Consider the following 20,380-nt stretch of genomic DNA (forward strand, 5'->3'; position numbering starts at 1 on the left):
TTGAGGTGGGAAATGGCAGTGGGGACCATACCTGTTGAGGGTTCTGAGCCGGGCATGGTTGCTCGATACACGCATTTGTTACTCCGGTGAAATTGTCATCTGTGCCTTTGAACACATCAGCCTGGAGCTCAGCGGAGGGTTTGAAGGCAGGGAAATAAATGCAGAAGTCGTGAGCACATAAGCCCACTTATATACATGGTGCTTAAGGCCGGGGACTGCATGGGATCGCCTCTGCAGAAAATGCATGGTGATGAACCCTGTCCTGCTCCCATGTTTAAAAGGTGAAAGAAAGGAGAGAGAAACCTAAGAAAACCACGGAGGTGGGAGAAAAGTCAGAAGCAGCAGGGACACCAAAAGAACTCTAGAAAGTGCGATTTGTCACCCATGTTGGCTGTGGAGGCGAAGTTAAGAGATATTCCGTCACTGACTTTGAAAAGAGGAATTGTTTCAGAGTGTAGGAGGTCAAGGCTGAATTAATTTGGAAGACGTTGGGAGGGACGGATGTGGAGGCGGGGTCTGGAGGAGCCATTTAGTAGATATTGAGTCGTGAGGTATAGACGGCAAGTGGGAATGTTGGGGGCAGTTTTAGCTTATTTGGAAATTGTATTTTAAGAAAGGATAGGGAGGGGTGCCTGGTAGCTCAGTCGGTTAAGCCTTGGACTCTTCATTTCAGCTCAGGTCATGATCTCACGGTTCATGGGTTCAAGGCCCATGATGGGCTCTGTCTGCACTGACAGCACAGAACCTGCTTGGGATTCTCTCTCTCTCTTCTCTCTCTTTTCCCCTTCCCCTGCTTGCATGTGCACTTTCTGTTTCTCTCTCTCTCAAAAATACTCTAAAAAAAAAAGGATTGGGAATATAATATGTAATATGTTCAGCCCATAAGTGATCATTGGCAAGATCTGGAAGGATGACCAGTTAGGTGCCGGTGGAGGGTGGGCTGGTACTTGATCCTCAATCACAGCAGGGGGTGGGGGCTGTAGTGTGGAGCCAGGGAGGTGGATCTGGGCCCCAGGGTGACTTACTTCTCTGTCTCCTGCTCTACCAGGGAATCACAAAGCAAGATGAGGTGAGAGAGGGCAGGAGGGACATATTTGAGGCTTGACAAAAGAGCTGAGCATGTGAAACAATTCTCTGAGTGGGACAGAAAAAAAGAGTGTAGAACGTAGTGGAATTACGAGAAAAAATGTCGAGTGTTCATTGTGGGGTTGGGTTCTTCAAATCAAGTGGGAAACCCGGAAAAATGATTCATTAGTCTTCTTTAGATTTTATTGTAGCTGAACTAGTATAAATGAGGATTGAGTCCATCATGGGTTTTAACCGTTATATGTTAACCAGTCTCACATTAACTGTTATACTCCAAAATAATTCAATAAGGAGGAAGGAAGCAAAGGAGGTAAGATGTGTATTAGACAGGGTTCTCCTGAGAATCAGAACCAGTGTGTGAGTGTGTGTGTTCTTGGGTTCACCCGTGGGGGGGGGGGGGAGAGAGAGAGAGCGAGAGAGAGAGAGAGAGAGAGAGAGAGAGAGAGAATCTCAGAGGTTCTATACTCAACATAGAGTCTTATGTGGGGCTCAATCTCAGGTTGGCAAGATCATGACCTGAGCTGAGATTAAGAGTCAGACTCAACCCACTGTGCCAACTAGGCACCTCTAAGAGGGTGTTTTTAAAGAAGTAATTTTAATTTGGATTATGGATTCAAACTGGTTAAGAAAGAAATTGATAAGGGAGGGAGATTGAATCCTATGGGAAAAACTATCAGAAGTCTTAATGACAGACCTCGGAGGTGTGAGAATGAGGAGAGGGAACAGAAATCTATCAGTGTCATAGACATGGTCAAGAAACTTGGTGGATGGGGGTGCGATGAATAGTGACCAGAGCAGGACTAAGGGTGAAGATGACGGGGGAGGAATTCGAAGGTTTATGACTGCAGGGAAGGCAGCACATGGTTGCCAGCATGATTTCAAAGTAGTGGGAAGTTTTGAAAGAGTAAAGAGACATAATAGTCTGGAAGGAGCCAACGTGAGCCAGAAGTGCACCTGCTGTCTGGTCCACACCACGAGCATCTTGAAATGTGGGGGGAAGAGTGTCTCTGCTTCCAGTTGACACTGACGGGCAGTGCGTACATGATAAATGAGGGCGGGAGGTTGAAAAGAACCATGAGGGCTTTCATTTGTGTGGGGATTTTCTAATCATGAGTCTCATGATGAGTTTCCAAGGGCTTGCAAGGCTTGGGCACGCAGGATGGGAGTGACCTGGGAGCTTGTGAGCTTGGGAAGAGATTCCCGATGGGGTTATTCACAGCAGTGCCTCGGAACAATGTGGTCCACCAGTCACGTTATAGGACAGAATATTAACCTGGAATATACAAAAGAATTTACCAAGAGCACAGGGAATCTTATTCTGGCGAACCAGCCTTACAGGGACCTAGGAGAGTGTGCCTGCACGGCCAGCCAACGCCAAGTGAGGCCTCTGCCCTTGTGTCACAGAGGTCCAGCAATATGGGACATGCAGAGACAAATGAGTCCCTGGGGCAGACCAGAGATTCCTAAAGTAGAATTTAAGATATGATAATGCTAACATTTAAAATCTGTGTGAAAGGGGCACCTGGGTGGCTCAGCCGGTTGGGCATCCGACTTCGGATCAGGTCATGATCTCGCTGTCCATGAGTTTGAGCCCCAAATTGGGCTCTGTGCTGACAGCTTGGAGCCTGGAGCCTGTTCAGATTCTGGGTCTCCCTCTTTCTCTGCCCCTCCCCTGCTCTTTCTCTCTCTTTCTCAAAAATAAGTGAACATTAAAAAAAATTAAAAATAAAATCTGTGTAAAATAATTAACTACTAAAAACCTTGAATTGAAATTATCAGCTTCTTAATTAGGAAATAGAACACAGCCTTCTAGCTCTCATATGAAACACACATGTAAACATCAAAACTACAAAAGAGTTGAAAATTCAAAGAAAATATTTTATTTCCCAGGAGTAAATTACTTAAAGTTTAATTACACACATGATACATTTGGAAAATTTAAGCTTTACAGATAATGTTAAAAACCCTCCACCAATCGCCTCCTTTGGCATTCTTAAGGAGACTAAAACCCCAAAACCATACAAGCAAAGTTTGTAACAGCTAATATTTTGAAAACCTAACCTGGAATAGAACAGAGACTTCAAAAGCAAGTGACAAGGTTGGATGCAACACTTGTAACCCAGATAGCAGATCACAGATTGCTATGCCACAAATACAAGGAACCACTAAATATCAATAGAAAGAAAGAAAAGAAAAAAGAAAAGAAAAGAAAAGAAAAGAGAAGAAAAGAAAAGGAAAGAAAGAGGAATTCATAAAAATGTAACTATACGTATAAGAAATAAATTGAATTGTTAATAAATATATATAAAATATTCAATGTGTCTTAATTATTCAGAGAAATTTATGTATTTCTATCTATATGTATATCTGTGTCTATCCATGCATGGATTTTACAGCCATCATTGCCAAAAAACAAGGTATTCCATCCTTGGCAAGATTCTAGGAGAAATAATCGTGTTAATTTAGTAAATTAACAAGAATGAATGTCTGGAACTTTGTGTGTAACATAGTTTTTCTTTTATTTTTGCATTGTTATTTAATTTTAACAAATGATGAAATCTGCAGTAAAGAGATGAACCATGTAATAGGTAATAGCATAGCATTGAAATACATTCACAAGAACAAACAAGGAAGAAAAAGGAGCAAAGAAGTAAAACTTTTATTAGAGTAGGCACTTTTATAACTTAAGCATTGGCACAAAAATGTATAAAATGGAACATAAATGCTCAAAGTCGATAGGAAGGTTGTAATTTTACACTTGATCTTAGCCAAAAGGCCGAGAAGCGATTGGAAGGTTGAAATTTTAAAGAACTTGATTCAGTAACCCACATGCGAATCCCAAGGACTTGTTTTCTCCCACTGTTGATTTCCGGGTCCTCCGTTTTTCCCAAAGATCACAGCCTAACTTTAGCGTTAATCTGTGATGGTCCAGGCAAAGAAAAGGACCAAATAAAGGCACAGAAGGAAACAGGCAGAGCCAGGAGACCTTCCTTGACCTAAATATCTAGTTCTATTATTACTAAACTTCCCTCCCTAAGTGTTGGGAATATTCCTACCTGAACATTAAAGATTAAGGGGTTTCCTTTCAAATGAGAAGAGGAACAGTACTATATTACTGTAGTCTAGCTAAAATTTCATAAAGTATTATTCAAAACATTGCATCTCGGTATGTGTGTATGTATACCTATACATCATCTATAACATACACACATGTAGGTCTGTGTACATGTACATCTATGTTATGTAACGGACACATATGTGCCTCTGTATGTGTATGTTTGTGTTTATACACATATACGTATAAAATTCTGAATATGCATAAAGGCGCACAATTTTGCTATGTGTTGCTCTAAGTGTTTTGGTCAGACTGGAAAGTGCTTAGAGGAATCACAAAAGTAACATAGTGTTTAAACTTCTAATGTATATACCTATTTTTAATTTTTTTTAAATGTTTTAAAGAGAGAAAGCACAAGCAGGGGAGGGGCAGGAGGGAGAAAGAGAGAATCCTAAGCAGGCTCCCCACTATGAGCACAGAGCAGGACTCAGGGTTTGATCCCACGACGTTGGGGATTATGACCTAGGCGGGAAATCAAGAATTGGAAGCTCACCACACTGAGCCACCCAGGCGCCCCTATTTTTATTGAGCAATCCAGGTTCTTTCTTTACACAACAATATGCTAATAAGACTTCTGCATAAATCATGCCTACATGTCAACATTGTTCTTTTCTATTCCAATTTATTTAAAGTGAAGCCAGAATTTAGGTATCTGCAAACAGTATGAGTGACAATATGAGTGCACATTATTTGTAGATTTCACCGGGTGTGTTGCAGATAACTTGCTCATACCTTATTCATAAGAATTGTTTTGGACAACTCTACTAAGTCTTTCCAAATTATTAGTTAGACTTAAAGAAACAGCTCTCCTTCTGCACTTATACTTCATTCTTTTATGAAATGATGAATTATGTAAGTGTAAAGTTAGTTATAGGCTGATTTAGTAACACATTCAGATGAATTCATGGTAAAAGTGTAATTAAACTGACAGAAATATAAATGTCCTGGAGAAATATATAAAGAGAGTATATAGCAAAGGAGAATTGAGCACTAGTAATGTTCCTATATTCTTATGTACACGTGTAAATACATTGTGATATTTATATGTGTATACAGTATATGTGCATTCAGATAGATAGCATGCTTTTGAAATGCATGCATACTCAAATATATGTAAATTCAGTGTGTTCTTGATATAGGTATGTACAAGCCTATTATACATAGCAATATGTATTATACACAAACGTACATATACATGTCTTCTAGATATAAATACAGACTGCAAGTTAGTTAACATGTTAGAGTAATAACAATTTCAGTTCATCAGGAAACAAATGGGAAGTCCAAGTACAGAATGAAATTATCTCATGAAGAAAGGAAGGAAGGAAGGAAGGAAGGAAGGAAGGAAGGAAAGAAAGAAGGAAGGGAGGAGGCTTATACAGAGGGATAAGGTATGATGTGATCAGGAAAAAATAAAGAAATAAATAATAAAAAAAAGTCAATATAGACAAAATAAGGTTCCAGTGATTATTTATAGTTCTGGCAAAGAATGAATAACAACATTTCATAAAGAAAATTTAACATGCAAACCTTGAAATTTATTTTGAATTTTCTTTGCATTTCCTGTGTTTGCTAGGACCAAATAGTGCTCAAATATGTAGTATTATAGAGACAATTACATTGAAATCAGTGAAAACAGCAAAACAAGTTCTCCTCGTAATGTTTTATTATGGTGTTAACTCTGAATTAGCTTAATTGTCAGTTTTTGAGTATATCTATCTCAAATGATGAGATGATGGTATCCTTTATGTTTTTATTGGCATACTCAAACATTCCATCAGTGACCATAGAGCAAACGTCAATATTACTTACGTCCTAAATAGGCACACTTTTATGCTGGTATTTTGTTCCAGAAAAGCACCAGTCTTTCTTTTTTGGTGGGAGAATTTTCCAGTTTTATCCTTCTCTAGAAAAACACTAAAAAAATCTCATTAATATACTTTAGAAAAATGTAAAAATGGTTCATGTCAGGGATGATGTTTTTCACATGTACTTAAAATGTGATGCTCCTACTGAAACATATTACCTTTTGTAAGAGATTATGAAAGTATTATGTTGAATAAAGCAAAAGTAGTAAAAATCACTTAAGCAATTATAACCCTCAACATTTCCTGATTTGGGAAAATAATGATTATGATAATAGCTCACATGTCAGGCTTACCATCTTCTGCTATAATCAATTAAATATCTTTTCTTAAACTTTCAAAAGAGGGATATCTTAAAGTAATATGGTAAAATGTTGGGAATGTGTTATTTTTGAAGACATAATTTCATTGAACTCAATAGTCTTTTTATAGAATAGTACCTTGCTTTCCTGGAGTTTCTGTCTTTTTTTTATCCGTTTCTTCTCAACAGCAGTCCTGCACTACTGTTAATTGATAAACACAAGTAAAAGTGGACAGGGGTCCAGCCTAACATCGTCAACCCCAGAGAGCTCAACAGTAAAGTCTGTTTCTCTTTGCATGCTGTCATCTCAAGATTCACACAGGATCAACGTGAAACGTCCTTGAAATAGAGACATCTATCAGATGATCAACTTATAAAACCTACATAAAAGGAATCAGGGAAGAGTAGGGAAAAGCAGAAATCTTCCCTTTTAAGGGGATGCATTTGTCCTCCAGAATAGCAGGTTAAGTCCTCTCCAGAGGGACCTTGATATAAGTAAATCTTACCCAGGAAACGGCTTCAAATTCTGCTTCTTGGGGCAGGTCTGATTACTTGTTCTTGAGGTTTGGGGTCCGTATTCTCTCATACATTCTCCTGGTTGGGCTATTGAGTGTCCCTCGTTTTGCCTCTTGGTGAGTGCTCTCTTGTTACACTAACTCTGCTTCCCAGGTGCACATCAGTGCTCATCTCCCCCCTCTTCTGACCTAGGTCACTAGGAAGGTTTCCAGTCTGTCTTTCTTTATCTAGTGCAGCTCACCTCGTGTCCAGCCCTATAATTTGGCCTGTGGTGGCAGTCCATAACTTGGAAGCAAAAAATGGTAACCCAAACTTTTTTAACTTTTCATTTTGAAATAATTTGAGACCTAGAGGAGAATTCCCACCTACCCCTAACTCAGCACCCCCTAATGTTAATACCTTTCAGAACCATGGGATATTTATAACAACTGAGAAAGTAACATGGAATAATATCTTCAGCTCAGCTCCTGACTTTGTTTGGATTCTGTCATTGTTTCCATCAGCATCTTTCCTGCTTCAGGATCCAATCCAAGGTACTCTGTTTCATTAAATCATCTTCTCTCCTTAGAGGCCTCCAACCTAGGACAGTCTCAGCATTTCCATACTTCTCACGCCTTTGGCAGTTTTGAAATATGTGTCTTTAGGTGAGACAAGATTTCCAAAAGCTACAGTGAGTTCAAAATATCTTAGAGGAGGAAGATGTTATAAAAAGACTTTCATGGTTTGTGATTTGGGGTTAAGGTGTAGTTTCAAAAATTACGATCACATTTGTGTTAAGTGTTTTTGTCATGCATATTAAGCACATCTTTCATTTTGCTTCAGTTTGAATGCAACCTTCTGTAGAAGGGGTACTTCTAAATGTGAGGGACACAAGGAAGAGTAAGAGAACAATGCATTACCATTGATGGGGGTGGTGGGGGACACCACCCACCCCAACCAGCCTGGGACAGGACTGTATTAAGTCCAGCAGAGAACTAAAATTCAGAAAGTAAAGGAGTTTAAGTATCTGGACAATTGTATCATCCTGCCTGCAGTCAGTACCACATTTGTTTAATGTTCCTAAACTATTTATTGAGAGTCCATGGTGATCCAAGTATTTTGCTAGGCAGTAGGGACATGAAGGCAACTGAGGCACCAAGGAAATTAAAGATCAGTGACAAGATAGGTAGAAGAAAGAAAATTAAATATAGTTTAACAAATTTTATTATAAAGGCAAGTAAAAATTTCTATGTGAATATATAATAGACATGAGAACATGTTTGCCATAGGTAATTTGGAAAACTGAAATTTTTAGGATAAATAGAAGTTAACTGGGGAAAATGATGTGGAGAGGAAAAGGGTGAAATCATAAAAGAACCTAATTTGGGACCATGTAAAGCTTAAAGAGCTACTGGGGTAAGGGTGAGCAGTGTTAGTGTTACAAAGAAGTCTGTATATCTAAGTTGTACCAGTTTAATACACAAGAGTTTGTTAGGGACAGTTTCAGTTGACCTTGCTTAAGCCTGACCAGTTTGTGTCCCCTTTCAATCAAAAGTGTCTTGGATTGAATGATAAATTACATGCATGTACTTTTTTAAATGTTTATTTATTTTGAGACAGAGAGAAAGAGAGAAAATGTGAGCAGAGGAAAGGCAGAGATAGATAGATAGATAGATAGATAGATAGATAGATAGATAGAGAATCCCAAGCAGGCTCCAAAGTATCAGCAAAGAGCCCAACATGAGACTCGATCTCATGAGCCCTGAGATCATGACCAAGTCAAGAGTCAGATGCTTAAATGACTAAGCTACCCAGGGGCCCTTATATGCACGCTTTTAAGAGAGCATAAGTTCTTGTGCTCTGTGTGTGCATGCTACAGGGGATGTGGGTCTGATAGGATAGGTTCAACCACAAGTGGAAAGAGTAAATAAGAATCCTCATACTTTCATTTCTGGTAGGTGAGCTTGAGGTTTTTATGAGGCATTCATGAAGAGATTCTCCTTGGATAGTACTGTGTATACAAATGCAGAGTGATATGTGAGTTGTGTCGTGAGTGTGTGTGTGTGTGTGTGTGTGTGTGTGAGTGCGTGTGTGTGTGTGTAGTGAGCAATAAAAGAGATGGAGAGAGAAAATCAAAGGATAGATGCATCCCAGAGAACATTCACTGATATATCATGACTAAGCAAACAGATTTGGACTTGGTTAATTATGTCTCCTCTCCCTCATCCAAAAGACAACAACAAAAAATGCCTAATATTATTCAATTCATAGTATTCTAAAGATGAAATGCAATAGCATGTAAGTGCTTGCAGCCAGTAATCAGTCACTGCCCATATAGTTAGAGATACATGTGGCTTTTGAGATTTGTCCACATTTACATAGTTATCAGCAAACATATGTGGCTATCACTCCTGTTCCTGTGTTGTTGTGGTGGAAGGAAACGGACAGCTCCTACAAAAGCATCTTTATTTGACAGTTATATTATGCCATTAAGTAGCAAGGAATTTAAAGTGATAGACTTATCTGTTTATTTAGGCACAGAGGAGTGTTTTAGGGCAGGCCAGTTTGCCTGAAGGGAGAATGAGAAAAGAGGAATGGATCCCTAGAATCCTGCTATCCTTTTTGTGCCTGAAAAGTTGCCATTCAACCTTTGATTATGTTATGTGTGCTTGCCTGGCCTGTGGGGATCTTGAAAAGACTGGTCTTACAGCAATCTTAAGGCCTCCTCGTGCCAGCTAACCCTGTAAGAGCATACTTCGTATGATTTAAAAAGAATTGCCTGAGTTCCTAACACAAACTCCAGTCAGAGGTGGCATATGGATTTTTCTTTTAAGACACAAGCTAAGAAAAAGTACATGAGTAAAGGCAAAATAAATCCACAGGTCACTAATATTGTACAGACACAGAGAATACAAAAAGAAAGAATGAGTTGTTTATATCTAAAAGAAAGACAACAGGGACACATAACTACACACAGGAGAAGCTAAAGAGTTCACAACATCCCCCTCCCTTTTTTCTTTAACTAATAAGAAGCTCTATGTTGGGCAAATAATGAGTTATAATTGAGCATATGGAAAAACTAGGTTGGATTTTTCTTTGCCAGCAGCTCTGAAGACCCTATAAAAATTCAACTTTCAAAAAGTCAAGTTAAAATCCAAACAATTGTGTAAGTGAGATGGAGTGTTCTGGCAGTCATTTGCTAAGAGGTTTAGTGTTATTTTGGGGCCCAACTTAGTTTGTCGGTAAGTCCACTGTGGGAGCGCTCTCTCCTGTGCCTATCTACCTACAGAATCAAGTCTGAGAGCTATAAGACATGAGAAGTTATGCCAAAATGGGGAGTGCTTTCCTGAAAAAATGGTCGAGGTAAATCCCTACCTCCGCTCTTCTGTTCATGACCTGGTGGTATAAAAATGTAAGGTTCTCACTATTTTCTCCTGGACCATAGTCAGATGTGAACTGGAATGGGAATGTTTATATCCTAAGCGCCCAGGACAACACTTGTTTCCTGAAGTATCATAAATGGCTCAGAAGGATTCTAAGGCATATAAAACATCCAATAGTTAAAATTCACTCCCTCAATAAAAAAACAAAAAAAACCCCTCAACTCTGCCAATTTCATTATCAGTACCCTTGATATATTCAACCAAAATTTTCACCTCTCATTTTGTGTTTGTGTCTGATAAGCATTTGAATGCATAAAAGTATGTTTATGTTTCTTCTGTAACTAGAATGGTTTCTGATTCTAACTTCTCCCAACATTTCCTTGACTATGCTTTCCTGTTGCTTTATACTTCTGCACTTCCTTCCACATTATTCATTAGTAAGAGAAATACACTGAAATATTGAGGTAACGTGAATAGAGACAACACTCCAACTCACCTACAACCCGGTTCAAAAGAAAGTGTTGTAAGTTAGCCTTATCTTACTGCATATAAGATCAGAAGTCTATAAAAGATCATTACTACCACTACCAATCCCGGCAATAATTTTGTATATAGACTTTGGGAAAGAATCAAGTACCTGGGATCAGTGCCAGAACTAGTGCATAGAATCTGACCCATAAATAGTTGAAGTATATAGAATCAAAGTCAATTGAGAAATTAAGACTTGGCAAAAAATCGAAGGCCATTATTAATGGATGTCCTGAAAGGATACAACTGAGTACATCAACTGTCAACAAAGAAGTAGCTGATTCTAGAAGTTCATCTTGAAAAATACTAGCTTTTATCATTAAATGCTATAATCTCGCAAAAAGAAAGCTATACTGCATTGTTAGCTACAACTCCTGTTTATTATAGAAAATATTTTTTTAATTAAAGAAATTAAAAATATAAATCACTCATGCTTTTACTATCCAGGGAAATCCACTGCTATATCCTCCATGTTTTTTTTAATGTTTTATTTTATTTTTGAGAGACAGAGAGAGACAGAGCATGAGTGGGGGAGGAGCAGAGAGAGAGAGAGGGAGACACAGAATCCGAAGCAAGCTCCAGGCTCCAAGCTGTGAGTACAGAGCCCGACGTGGGCTCGAACCCACAAACCATGAGATCATGTCCTGAGCTGAAGTCAGATGCCCAACCGACTGAGCCACCCAGGCACCCCTCCAGTGTTTTTTTTTTAACATACCTTCAGATACATATAACTATATCTCCAAACAGGTAGCAAAATAAATTACACATCACCAGTCATTAAGTAGAGCAAACTTAAATCACAAGAAGATACCATTTCACACCCCCAATAGAGTGAATATAAATTGTAAGACAGACTATAGCAAGTGTTGCTGAGAAGGTGGAGAATCTGGAAACTTCATACATTGTTGCTGGAGATATAGTCTGGCAAAGCCATCTTGGAAAACAGTGTCACAGTTTTTGAACAGTTAAATTTTTTTTTTTTTTTAATTTTTTTTAACGTTTATTTTTGAGACAGAGAGAGACAGAGCATGAACGGGGGAGGGTCAGAGAGAGGGAGACACAGAATCCGAAACGGGCTCCAGGCTCCGAACTGTCATCACAGAGCCCGACGCGGGGCTCAAACCCACGGACCGCGAGATCATGACCTGAGCCGAAGTCGGCCGCTTAACCGACTGAGCCACCCAGGCGCCCCTTTGAACAGTTAAATTTAAATTGACCATATCACCTAATAATTTGACCCTTAGATTTTCACTCAAGAAATGAAACACAGATCTACACAATGAGTTGTACATGAATGGCTACAGTAATATCATTCATCATGGCCAAAAGGTGGAAATAATCCAATGTCCACCCACTGAATAATGGATAAAGTCAATATGGTGTATCCATTCAATGAAATCTTATTCAGAAATAAAAACAAAGCGCTGATATATATATGCAAAACATGGATGGACCTCACAAACATTGTGCCAAGTGAAAGAAGACAGATGACAAACACTACGTATTGAATGATCCATTATATACAATGATGTCACAAAAGTCAAAACTATAGACACACAAGGAGATTAGTGGTTGCCTGGAGTAGATGTGGCAATAGTAAGTGACTATCAATGGGCACCAAGGCTTTTCTGAGGTGATGAGAATATTCTAAAATTGATTTTATATAAATTTAGTAAGTGTAATTGATGACACACTTAAAATGAGTGGGTTTTATGGTATCCAAATTATACCTTAACAAATCTGTTAAGTAAATAAGAGTACAATCTAAAATGGACAATTGAGCTATTCTGTTTACTTTCCCGCATTGATTTCCCTTTGTTTGGCCAGAGGCATCCATTTCCTTTGGGAAAGTTTAGAATTATTGATGTATAAATTCAAATACGAAGAGTTAATCTTTAGCTTTTAACATTCAAATTTTAAATTTATACAAGATAATAATACTAAAAACTAGGCTGTTGATATAAGGACCTTCTTAAATTCCTTTCTCTACCCCTTTCAATTAACAATTGAATTTGGAAGGATTAACAATTTGGAAGGATAACTAAAGGACATGGTTGGTAACCCTGTGGGCAAATTTGCCTGCTACTGGGACACAGTTCCACCCATTCATCACAAGGTGCCTCTTGCTTTTATGCTGCTCCTGATCTGGACCAGTCAGCTTCATGGAAGACAGCTGCTAGCCAAGGAGGACATTCCAGTGTCTGACAGCTTAAAAGATTATTCAAGGAAAGAGATGACACAAGGACATGGGAGTTAGGAATCAGTTTTCTTCCTCTCCTTCTCCTCTTTCTCCTCATTCTCTTCCTTCTCCTTCTCTTCCCTGTCCTTCTCCCCCTCTCCCTCCACTTCCTCTTTCTCCTCCTCCTTTTTCTCCTCCTCCTCCACTTCCTCTTCCTCCTCTGCCTTCTTTCTTCTTCTTCTTCTTCTTCTTCTTCTTCTTCTTCTTCTTCTTCTTCTTCTTCTTTCTTCTTCTCCTTCTCCTTCTCCTTCTCCTCCTCCTCCTCCTCCTCTTCTTCCTCCTTACCACACTACCCTTCCATGAGAAAAACACTGGGGAGAAATTTATTTTTAACGGTACAAATTTTTAATAATTTAGTTCCTTTTAAGTAGGGAACTAATTTTTTGTAATTCAAAATTAAAAGAAAAGAAAGGCCTTAATTAAATCCTCTTCTCTAGGAAATGTGGGGAGGATGGTGGAATAAGAGGACCCTAAGCCCACCTTGTACTATAGATACAATTAGATAACGCTCAGAGCAGCTTAAATAACCCAGAAGTAACCCGGATACTGGCAGAATGAACTCCACAACCAAAGGAAGAGAAGAGGCCAGAGACTTGATCTGAGACCTAAACAGACCATGAGTGGGAAGAAGCTGGGATCATGGTGAAGAGCAAGAGTCACTCCCTGAATGGCAGTTTCTGGGGAACAGGGGTCACTACATTAAGGGCACTATAGGACCTCTTCTTTTTATGGCTATTACCTTTAAGAGCAGGAGATGTATCTGACTTTCCTAACACACAGAAATAGACACAAAGAGTTATGCAAAATGATACAGAGGAATATGTCCCACATGAAAGAACAGAACAAAATCACAGCAAGAGAGCTAAGGGAACCAGATATAAGTAACATGCCTGACAAAGAATGTAAAGTAATGATCAGAGAGATACTCATTGGACTTCAAAAAAAGAGTGGAGGACATCAGTAAAATTCTCAACAAAAAGACAGAAAACTTAAAAGAGAACCAATCAGAGATGCAGAATTCAATAACTGAAATTAAAAATACACTGAATGGAATGAATAGGCTAGAGGAAACAGAAGAACAAATTAATGACCTTGAAGACAGAGTAATGGATAATAGTCAAGCTGAGCAAATGAGAGGAAAAAATTGAATCCATAATCAAAAAACACTACCAACAAACAAAACTCCAGGACCAGATGACTTCACAGGCAAATTATACCAAACATTTAAAGATGTGTTAATACTTATTCTTCTCAAACTCTTCCAAATAATAGAAAAAGGAAAGCTTCCAAATTCACTCTAGGAAGCTACTATCACCCTGATACTAAAACTGGATAAAGGCACCACAAAAAGAGAACTACAGTCCAATATCTTTAATGAATACAAATGCAAAAATCCTCAACACAATGGTAGCAAACAGAATTTAACAATACACTGAAAAAATCACTGACCATAATTAACTAGGACTCATTTCTGGGATGCAAGCGTGGTTCAATATTCACAAATCAATCAATGTGATACATCATATCAATAAGAGAAAGGATAAAAACAAGGATAGAAACCATATGATCATTTAACAGTTGCAGAAAAAAAAACACTTGACAAAATGCAACATGCCCTCACAATAAAAAAAAAAAAAATCAATAAAGTAGGATTAGAGGGAACATACCTTAACATAATAAAGGCCATATATGGAAAACCCACAGTAAACATCAACCTCAATGGGAAAAAAACTGATAGCTTTCCCCTTAAGGTCAGAATAAAACAAGGATGTGTCCCTCATCACTTTTGTTCAACATAGTACTGGAGGTCCTAGCTACCACCATCAGACAACAAAAAGAAATAAAAGGTGGGGCACCTGGGTCACTTAGTCGGTTAAGCATCTGACTTTGGCTCAGATCATGATCTTGCAGTTCATGAGTTCGAGTCCCATGTCGAGCTCTGTGCTGACAGCTTGGAGCCTGGAGCCTGCAGCCTGCTTTGGATTCTGTGTCTTCTTCTCTCTCTGCCCCTCCCTTGCTTGCCCTTGTCTCTCTCTCTCTCTCTCTCTCTCTCTCTCTCTCTCTCTCAAAAATAAATAAATAAACTTATTTTTATAAAAAGATGTAAAAGACATCCAAATTGGTAAGGAAAAAGTAAAACTTAAATTATTTGCAGATGACATGATACTATGTTTAAAAATCCCAAAGACTCCACAAGTAAACTACTGAGTACAGTAACGTTGCAGGAAACAAAATCATTGTACATAGCTCTGTTGCATTTTTATACACCAATAATGAAGCAGCAGAAAGAGAAATTAAGAAAACAATCCCAATTACAATCGCACCAAAAATAATAAAATACCTAAAAATAAACATAACCAAGGAGGTGAAAGACCTGTACTCTGAAAACTATAAAACATTGGTGAAAGAAATTGAAGACAACACATGGAAATGGAAAGACATTCCATGTTCATGGATTGGAAAAATTAATACTGTTAAATCATCTATACTACCCAAAGTAATCCACATATTCAGTGCAATCCCTAGCAAAATGCCACCAACATTTTTCACAGAACTAGAAAAAGCAACCCTAAAATTTGCATGGAAACACAAAGAACTCAGGTAGACAAAACAATCTTGAAAAAGAAAAACAAAACTGGAGGTATCATAGTCCCAGACTTCAAGTTACATTACAAAGCTGTAGTAAGCAAAACAGTATGGAACTAGCATAAAAATAGACACATAGATCAATAGAACAGGATAGAAAACCCGAGAAATTACCCCACAATTACATGGCCAATTAGTCTCGATAAAGCAGGAAAAGTATACACAATGGAAAAGACAGTCTCTTCAACAAATGGTGTTTGGAAAACTAGACAGCAGCATGCAAAACAATGCAAATGGACTACCTTCTAATACCATCCACAAAAATAAACTCAAAATGAATTAAAGGCCTAAATGTGAGACCTGAAACCTTAAAATTCCTAGAAGAAAGCATAGGCAGTAATTTCTCTTACATTGGCTGTAGCAACAGTTTTTTAGATGGGTCTTGTGAGGCAAAGGAAACTAAAGTAAAATAAACTAATTGGACTACATAAAAATAAAAAGTTTTTGCATAGCAAAAGAAATAATCAGCAATATTAAAAGACAACCTACTAAATGAGGGAAGATATTTGCAAATGGCATATCCAATAAAGGGTTACTATCCAATATATGTATAAAGAAGTCATACAACTCAACATGCAAAAAACAAATAATCCAAATTAACGGGTAGAAGACAGACATTTCTCCAAAGAAGACATACAGATGGCCAATAGACACATGAAAAAATGCTTAACATCACTCATCAAAAGGGACATGCAAATCAAAACCACAAGGAGATATCACCTCACACCTGACAGAATGGCTAAAATTAAAATATATATATATATATATATATATATATATATATATATCAACAAAAAACAAATAAACAAAAAAACAAGAAACAGCAGGTATTGGAGAAGATGTGGAGAAAAAGGAACCCTCTTATACTATTGGTGGGAGTGCAAACTTTTCTCAAAAAGTTAAAAATAGAACAACCTTATGATCTAGTTATTGTGCCACTGGGTATATATAACTCTAACTCAAAGGGATACATACACTCCTATGTTTTTTTAATTAAAAAAATGTTTTATTTATATTTGAGAGGGAGACAGAGCGTAAGCGGGGAAGAGGCAGACAGAGAGACGGAGACGGAATCTGAAGCAGGCTCCAGGCTCCGAGCTGCCAGCACAGAGCCCGACGCAGGGCTTGAACCCATGAATCGTGAGATCATGACCTGAGCCGAAGTCGGACACTCAACCGACTGAGCCACCCAGGCGTCCCTGCACCCCTATGTTTATAGCAGTATTATTTACAATGGCCAAATTATGGAAGCAGCCCAAGTGTCCATCAATGGATGAATGGCTAAAGAGGTGGTATATATATATACAATAAAATATTATTTGTCCAGGAAAAGTAATGTAATCTTGCCACTTGCAACAGAAAGGATGGAACTAGAAGTATAATGGTAAGCAAAATAAGCCAGAGGAAAAAATAAGTCAGAGAAAGACAAATACCATATGATAACATTCATATGTGGAATTTAAGAAACAAAACAAATGAGCAAGGGAAAAGTACAGAGATCAAGACAAACCAAGAAACAGGCTCTTAACTGTAGAGAACCAAGTGATAGTTACCAGAGAAATGGCGGAGGGCAAGGGGGCTGGTGGAGGTGGGGTGGGGGGGTGGGCGAAATAGATGATGTGGATGAAAGAGTACACTTACCTTGCTGAACACTGAGTAATGTACAGAACTGTTGAATCACTTTCTTGTACAACCTGCAAATAATAGAACACTATATGTTAACTATAGCAAAAAAATTAAAATAAATTAAAATAAAATTCCCCTCCTGATTCTGTACCCTGTCTCCTAATACCCCCCCTAGGGACAACCAGAATTGTATGTTACTCATGTTATCTCCCACAACTACTTTAGGCATGTACTTTTATTTTCCTCTAATTACTTTTAGTTTGTTTCTAATACATCTCTACAAAACAAAACAAAATAAAATGATGGATAGGATATTTTCATTCATGTGATATTTTGCCCATACTGTTGAACTGTAGGATAAATTTCTGGAAGTAGAATTGGTAAGGCAAAGGACACGGGTCTTTCAAACATAAAGATATTAACAAATTACCAGCAAGAAGTTTTCTATGAACCATCAACAGCAATGGAAGAAAGTGGATTTTCCCCACACATTCACCAACATAGGATCTCGTTAAGATTGTTTTTGTTTTTGTTTTTAAGTTTATTTATTTGTTTTGAGACAGATGGGGAGGGAGAGCGAGAGGGGGAGAATGAAAATCCCAAGCAGGCTCCATGCTGTCAGCACAGAGCCTGATGCAGCTCAATCTCCTGAAAGAGGAGATCATGACCTGGGCTGAAATCAAGAGTCAGATGCTTAACTGACTGAGCCACCCAGGAACAGTTTGCCAAGATCGTTAATAGATGCTCATATGAAATGAAAGCCTAGAGATCCCTCTTCTGCTGTCATAGGGCAAATTGTGTCTCAACCCTGCACATATTTCTCTATCATGGGGAAAAATCAAAGAAATAAGATACGAAGGATAAAAGAATTGACTTCAATGGGCAAAATCATTTAAAACAGACCCAGTTTAGGAGGTTATTGAAATTAAAATGGGCAGAATGTTTGAATGAAAAGAAATTCTAAATTAAATTCAGAAAGCCCTGGATAATTCCACAAATGTCTAATCATGCCCTGAAACTCATCAGTGTTATGTATAATAAATGATAGAACACCTGGAGAATGTGGGAGGTGCGTTTTTCTCGAATGTTCACCTTTAGATAAGATTACCTTCATAATCCTGATATTTTTGAACAGTAAAATAGAGACCGCTCTATGTTTACCAGGAAACAAGTATTTTCATAAAGGAGTTACAGATTTGTGTAACCACAGGAAGGGTTACAGAATTGCATGTCAAGAGGACATTGTCAACCTCCTAGGTCTGTGTATACAAAGCAGATGTCTCTTCAGAGCTGGCCTTTAAACCACTGTGGACCTCAGAAACAGAGCAGCTCAGCTTTCCTGGAGGGTCCAACCTTCGTCCATGTGGGGACTGGGAGTCAGGAATTATAGTCTTTAATTTCTCCTCAAGAAAGTATTTTTGGAATCACAGTGTGAAGCTGATTTTTTTTTAATACTGTCTTATGAACATTTCCCATTAGTTTTAATATACTTTTAAACACAAGATTTTTTATTGGCTTTTTCATCCAGTAAAATATTTTTGGGCGTGCTATTGCTTCTGTTTTGTAACTGTTATGCACAATTTTGCAATGGGTATTTTCATATATTCATATGTTTATAGCACCGATTATATCCTTCTTAGATATTCCTGAAAGTGAAACGAATTGACAAAAGGTAAGACACGTATTCTTAAGAAGAAAATAATTTACAAGAGTGGATGAGAATAATTTATAATTCCCTAATTGTAGCTGAAAATTATTCTCTTAGAAATTATTTCCTTAAAATAATCTAAAATATGGGGCACTTGTGTGACTCAGTCGGTTGAGCAGACGATTTGGGCTCAGGTCATGATCTCGTGGTTCGTGGGTTCAAGCCCCACGTCGGGCTCTGTGCTGACAGCTCTGAGCCTGGAGCCTGCTTCAGATTCTGTGTCTCCCTCTCTCTCTGCCCCTCCCCCACTTGCACCCTGTCTCTCCCTAAAATAAATAAACATTAAAAAAAATTTTTAAAAATAATCTAAAATACATACATATAAGCAATCAAGAAACTTCTAACTTAGTAGACAAACACTGGCATCACATTTCAATTCAAATGTTTGATTTATTAATGAGGTTGGACAAATTTCTCATGCTTCCTAATTGCATTACTTTAACATCTTAAAAGCGTTGCCGGATGATCGACAATGATAATGGATATTTTTATGTCTGGTTCTGGTTTTAATGAAGTGTTTTTATTTTGCATCATGATTCTCAAACTTGGCTCATTCTACTACAAATAATAGTAACAGGATGATGGTACTGTTCCAGACTCTTGCTAGTGAACTCTGGCAGAGATTCTCAGCATGGGGCGGGGTCCCCACTGAGTCTGGAAAGCCTTCCCAGGGAATATTCCCCTCAGGGCTGCAAATCACAGTCCCAAGCTTTATGTGTAACAGCAGGCAAGCCTTAGAGCCTTTTCATTTAGGACTATGAGCGTGTGTTCCCATTTCTCAAAACAAAAATAAAGTAAAAATAAGTTTAATATGCTTCCACCTTGGTTTTGAGGCATAATAACTCCATGCATTTACTTACACGTTTTCACTGAGTTGTATTTAAAACTTCGTCATCAACTGTTTGCTGCGATTTCTTTAAGGGGAGAAAAAATTTTCCAGCACTTCTTTCCTGAACAGCTTTTGCTCAAATTTGGGGAAGCTGAAGCTAGTTCCAATATACTCGGTGAGTTAGTTGTTAAGTGATTAGCGGGGACATCTTTCAGTGTGGTTCCATTAGAGCAGGAAAATTCTTTGATCTCTGAAATGTGTTATTAAATTGTGACATTTTAATTTCTGTAAGGAAGTTTGGGATAAGCCAAAAAGATCACTAGATATCTCCTGTGGGAAATTATGCATTGTTTGTGGCATACATTTTCAGGTTGCCTTTCATTACCTTTCAGCTCTTTTATAATTTTGTGTAAAGAACTGATACTCGTGCAATATAATTCTTGCCTATGGACTCATAAATTAATTCTGTTCCCGGGAGGTTCTATTTACTCTCCCATCCAGAAGCCTCCTCCAAACCCTCTTTTCTACCCCCCCCCCCCCCCAATAGTCAGCTTTGATT

Source organism: Panthera onca, chromosome A2 (genome assembly GCF_046562875.1).
Source record: "Panthera onca isolate mPanOnc1 chromosome A2, mPanOnc1 haplotype 2, whole genome shotgun sequence".
Classification (NCBI taxonomy): domain Eukaryota; kingdom Metazoa; phylum Chordata; class Mammalia; order Carnivora; family Felidae; genus Panthera; species Panthera onca.